The sequence below is a fragment of the Oryctolagus cuniculus genome, chromosome 9, assembly GCF_964237555.1.
Source record: "Oryctolagus cuniculus chromosome 9, mOryCun1.1, whole genome shotgun sequence".
NCBI lineage: Eukaryota > Metazoa > Chordata > Mammalia > Lagomorpha > Leporidae > Oryctolagus > Oryctolagus cuniculus.
The window spans coordinates 104108606-104114706 of NC_091440.1; positions in this window are offsets into that span (position 1 = coordinate 104108606).

A 6101-nucleotide genomic window follows, 5' to 3' on the forward strand; every position below is an offset into this window, starting at 1 on the left:
AAAACTTTAGCAGAAAAACACCTGGGGAAGTTTCACCAGGGAGTCCTTCTCCAGCCAGACAATATTCCTGCTTATTCTTCTCATCTAACAAAGGCAATTTTGTAGGAGTTTTTGATTTTATTTTTAATTTTATTTTTTAGGGAGAGGAAGATTTCAGTCCAGGTGGCAGGAACATAATTATCTGAGCCATCGCCACTGCCTCCCAGGGTCTGCATCAGGAGGAGGTTGGAGTCAGGGGGCAAAGCCAGGAGTCAGGCCTTTGCACTCCCATGTGGGATGTGCACATCTCAACCTTGAGGCCAAAAGCCTACTCCTCATGAGAGTTTCAGTGGGAAACCATCAGGCATCCAACTCCTAGTCTAATTTGACTCCTTTTGATTTCTTTTTATTTCCTAATCCTGAAAAAGTCTTGAGAGGGCACACATTTATCTTCTGTTCATAATGCAGAAAAGACTGTGTCCATGTGGTTTAATGCCCAGAGTTCCCAGTTCTTTGAGAAGGCACTAAATTCGTGCTGTCATCATTTACAAAAGTATCTTCAACTTGATGCAGATCATGTGGAAAACCAACGTTTCCATCTTTTATTTTTATCTTTTGGTTCCATTTTTTAATGAGCTGTTTGAAGTCCCCTTGTATGAGAGCCCAAATTAAGATGGACCTGGTCTCCAGGTCCTTGCTAAGACTACTTCCAACTCAAAGGTGCTACACAGGAGATAGTTTCCCCTCCAGCTCAAAATCTTGATTGGGAATCTGGAGACCTGGATTTCAAGTATAGTTCCATAAGAATTAACTGGGCAAGTCATTTCTCTCTGGGTTTAGTATTTTTCACTTCGAAGCTAAGAGGGATGAATTACCTATTATCTAAGGTCCTTTCTATAAAGAATATCTTGTTTGCTATATTTTTGAAATTATAAAATAACTATATCAGAAAAATTATCACTCACTAGGTGAAACTAGGCTCTTTGGTGTCTTTTCTCCTTGCAAATAATAATTCCAAGACCTGTTTGAGAAAATATTTTTTAAAAATATTTATTTTATTTATTTGAAAGGTAGAGTGATAGAGAGAGGAGGAGACAGGGGGGGAGAGAGAGAGAGAGAGAGAGAGAGAGGTCTTCTATCCACTGGTTCACTCCCCAAATGGCCACAACAGTTATGTCTCTGCTGGGCTGAAGTTAGGAGCCAGGAATTCCATCCAGGCCCTCCACATGGGTGTTAGGTGCCCAAGCACTTGGGCCAACTTCCACTGCTTTCTGAGGCTCACTAGCTGGGAGTTGGATCAGAAGTAGAGCAGCCAGGACTTGAACCTGCACTCAGATATGGGATGCCGGAGTCACAGGTGGTGGCTTAACCCACTGCACCAGGACACTGGTAAAATCTTTTTGTTCATCCCTACATCTAGGTCTCTGAGAGAGGCTAGCTAAGAAGGGAACCCACAAATATTTTCTACAAATGGGCATTTCAAAAATCAGAGGTGGTTATGGGTTATTTTTAAAAACTGAAATCCTTTGGTGTCTATATAAAATAGTCAATGCTGTGTACATTGTCACAATATGACTTTAGGTAAAAAATCTGTGAATTCCTCCTTGAAAAGCCAAGAGACATTCTTAGTCCTAGCTGATGGAGAGGGAACTGCATAGATCCACGTTGAAGCATTATTTTGCTGTGTCTGTTAACATTTAAGTGGTCTTGCCCTCTGACCAGCTGTTCCATTACTCAGGGACTACCTTGCAGAAGTACGTATGCACTAGAAAGGCATAAATAAACCCTGCCATTGCGTCTTTGCTTGTAACAGCAGAATCCTGGAAACACCTACTTGATTATCAGTGTAGGATGAGGGCTCTTCACAAAGTTCACATAACATGAGTTATGAAAAGGCAATACAAGGATTTACATTTTTGGCTTTGAAATAAACTCATTTTAAAATGCCATTTTCTTCAAACTTCTTGAAGCTCCCTTGTGTGTCTATCCAAGGAACATTCTACAGTGGCTACTGAGAGGGCATTGATGTGTAAAAATTTACACTTCATACAAATGAACAAAGCAAACACATGGCAAAATCATATATTCAACAAAACATCCCTAACCACAAATGTTTGTAATTTGACCTGCACAGAATGAGCCTTCTGTTTTGCTTTTAGTGTTTCTGAATTGGTGACTAACATCTTAAATGGAGAACTTTTACAATAAATATAAATTCATTCTTTAAAAGGAAATTGGTTTTTAAATCCAAACTGATCACTTATGGTGTGCATAACACATTCAGAAATAAAATGCAACACAATGCTACCACAAATGGATGGGAGGCAGAGAATGGAAATGCGTGGTCAGAGGGTCCTGGACTACACATTTGATGCTGTGTTGTCTGAAGGCGGGCTTTAGCAATTTAAAGACAGTCACTGTGACGCTAGAGCAGTCCTGACAAATAAAACAGTGGCTGGCATTGTGACGCAACAGGTGATGCCACTGCCGGCAATGCCGGCATCCCGTAGCAGAGTGCCTGGTTTTGAGCCCCACGTGTTCTGCTTCCAACCCAGCTTCCTGCTAATGTGCCCGTGATGGATGTGGAAGGTGGCCCAAGTGCTTGGACTCCTGCGATCCATGTGTGAGATGGCTGGAGTTCCTAGTTCCTGGCTTCAGCCTGACCCAGCCTTGGTTGTCAAAATCGTTTTGAGATTGAACCAATGGATGGAAAATCTCTCTCTCTGTCTCTCTCTCTTTCTCTGTTGCTCTGTATTTCAAGTAAATAAGTAAGTAAAATTATCTCAAAAAGTTAAAGAATTATAACTGAAAAGCCAACATTACAAATGAAATAAAAGTCTTCAATTAATCAAAAAAAAAAAAAAACAGAAAGAGTGGAAAGAAATAATAATTTAAGAAAACAGATGGAATAAATAGAAAAGAAATAAAGATAATTAACTTAAATTCTGACATCAAATACATTAGATAAAATGGATGTAAACATTCCAATTAGAAAGGCACTGGGGAGGGCGTTTGGTGTGGAGAGGAAACTGCTGCCTGGGACAACCACAGCCCGTGTTCGAGTGCCTGGATTCGCGTCTCAGCGCCTCTCCCAATTCCAGCTTTCTGCTAGTGGATACACTGGGAAGAAGCACTTGGATAACAGCTTAAGTAATTGGATCCTGGTCTCTTACATTGAAGACCTGGGCTTAGTTCTCAGTTCCTGACTTCAGTCTGGCTCAGCCCCGGCTGTTGTGGCCATTTGGGGAGTGAACCAGATGATGAAAGATTCTCTCTCTCCCTCTCTCTCTCCTTTTCAAATGAATAAACAAAATTTTTAAAAACATAGCAGACATTTTCATATTGGAAAAGTAAACACGACTCAGCTAAAGCTGCTTTAGATGAAATCATTTGAATTATAAAGGCACAGACAAGCTGAACTAAATGCATGGGAAATATTGCCATGCAACCACCAACCATGAGAAATTAGAGTAGCTGTATTAATATAAGAAAGCAGCCTTCAGTAAGAGACACAGTCGCGGAGAGAGAAGGACGTTGAATAACGACAAGTGAGTCAACTCCCAATACATCATTACAGTCCTCAATGTCTGTATGCCTAATGACAGCATTTCAAAAACAAAGCAAAAACTGATAGGACTTCAAGGAGAGAGAGAAACCTGAGCAATTATCACTAGATATTTGGACACTCTTATCTCAGTAACTGACAGAGCAAGTAGTCAGAAAGAAAGTCTATTGAAGATTTAAGCACCATTGTTGGCTGGGATCATGGCGCAGCAGGTTAAACTGATGCTTGCGGTGCCAGCATCCCATATGAGCTCCAGTTCAAGTCCTGGCTACTCCACTTCAGATCCAGCTCCCTGCTAATGTCCCTGGAAAAGCAGCAGAAGGTAGCCCAAGTACATGGGAGACCCAGACAGAGTTTCAGGCTCCTGGCTTTGGCCTGGTTCAGTCCCGGCTGTTGAACCACTTGGGGGAGTGAACCAGACAATGGAAGATCTCTCTCTCTGTCTCTTTATCTCTCTCTTACTCATTCTCTCTCTCTCTCTCTCTAGCTCTGCCTTTCAAGTAAATAAACAAAGCTATCAACCAACTTGACATAATTAACATTTATGGGATAATCTTTCCTGTAGCACTAAAATATACACCCAGGGCACACTGAACATTCATCAGAATAAATCTTATTCTGGGGTATAAAACAACTCTTCTTTCAATGGAATTAAATGTTAAAGTAGCTTTTAAGAATCTTCAAAGCGTTGATTGTAGACATATTGTGTGTGTGTGTTTGTGTGTGTGTATATAAGAGGCATATGGGATAAATTTTCTTGAACTCATCAAAAGTGTGGAACTTGGAAAATCCCCTTGACTTTTTAGGTGACACAGATTATGGGTGGTTGCATCACTCCTTCCTACTGTGTCAGAGCCATGGACACTTTCAAGACTGTCAAGTCAGCACACCAGTGTCCAGAGGCCCCCTGTCATAGAAATGAAGTAGGCAGCTGCTTGTGTGTTGTGTTCTTAAGTGCCTGGTGCAAAGCCCCTGACCCAATTATCTCCACCATTGCTTGTCATGGTTACTGGCATTGAGTTGTGGACATTTTGTTGAAGATTGTATTCTAGAGTTACTTGAACTCCGAAAGAGATGTGAACATCAGTTGAGTCAGGCTCAGCCATTTCATCAGAGGTAAACGAGTCAGACGATTAGTGGCCCAATGCGTTTGTACTGAGGTCACACAAAAGCAATGGAAGCTTTGTGAGGAAATCCTTTCTAAGTAGCACGGATGGGAGGCTTTTGCACACACCCTGCAGAAGCTGTGGTGGTGCACACCACCAGGAGAAAAGAAAGAGGGAGAGGCCAGAAACCAGGAAACAGTCCCAGAAGAAGTGCTTCTTAGAACCACCTGTTTAAAGAAAGAGCAAGGCCACTAGTAGCAGAAAACCGGTTCCTGCCTCCACGTTGGTCGTCATCACAGATCTGATCAGAGTGAAGATTGACTCCCTCACTGGTCTCTGCCTCCCCCGGGGGAATACGAATGACCAGGACATATCCTGGCAGGCACCCCATGGGAGACAAGGCCTTTACCATGGAATGTTCCATGACGTAGGCCCAATGGCTCCAGAGGGAATATTTTCCTAAGGGGTATTGGCTAGAAGATGCATTTTGTTGGATGACATTCCTTTGTTTCCCAGGGTCTGACTGCATGTCCTTGCTCCACCCCCACCCATATGCCCACAAGATTGTCTTGAGTTTGTTCAGCAATGTGAGCCTCCCACTTTTGGCCTCAAGGGAAATCCAGTGATAAGTTGATAGATAAGCTACTGTTCACGTTTCAGTGTGATTCCAGGAGCCCTTCCTTCAAAGCCATCCCCCTGCCCCAGATTTCCCTTCTTATAGTTACAGCCTCAATTGTTTGCTTCTTCAGGGCAAGAACTGAGCCTGACTCCTCTGTGAGCCCCTTTAACAAAAAGGCTGGGGCCATTCTGCCTTCAGGGCCTCCCCCATGCAGATGGGCTCCATCGGGATTCACTGGATCACATCACGTTATGTTCTGTTAAAAAGCAAACATCTCTTGGATCAGTGCAACATTAAGCTTATCAGTCTGAAGTGCATGGGGCACTAAGTGTAGAGAATTCTCTTCCAAAAGATGTGAGTGTGTGTTGGGGGATGGGAGGTGAGGGTTTGAGGAGAGCACACATGGAAGAAATGGAAAGGTGATTTGTTAGGGCTGCAAAAGGAAGTCCAGCTGCCTCTCAGTGTGACCAGCCCTGGTCATGGACAGCTCCAAGGACACCCACTCTGCCCACTGCAGTGACCCAGCAGCAGCTATGGGCCTACCGTCTGATCCTCACCCCACGGACACAACAGGTTGAACCGGTGCTGAGCATCCATTGAAGCTGAGTCAGAGCTGTTGTCTATTTCAAGAGCGCCCTGAGAGCTGAGGGCTGGTGAGTGGGGTGAGTCAGCCTCATCTGGAGTCCATCCTGGGCTGGGGAGAGGGGTTCCACTCACTCTAGCTGGCCCCTGCCCTCCCACAGCCGATGGCTCAACTTCTTAGATGCCACGAGTCCCATTATCTTTCCCAAAGCGCTCCTTGTTGCTTAAGCATGCTTGAATTGGGGCCAGC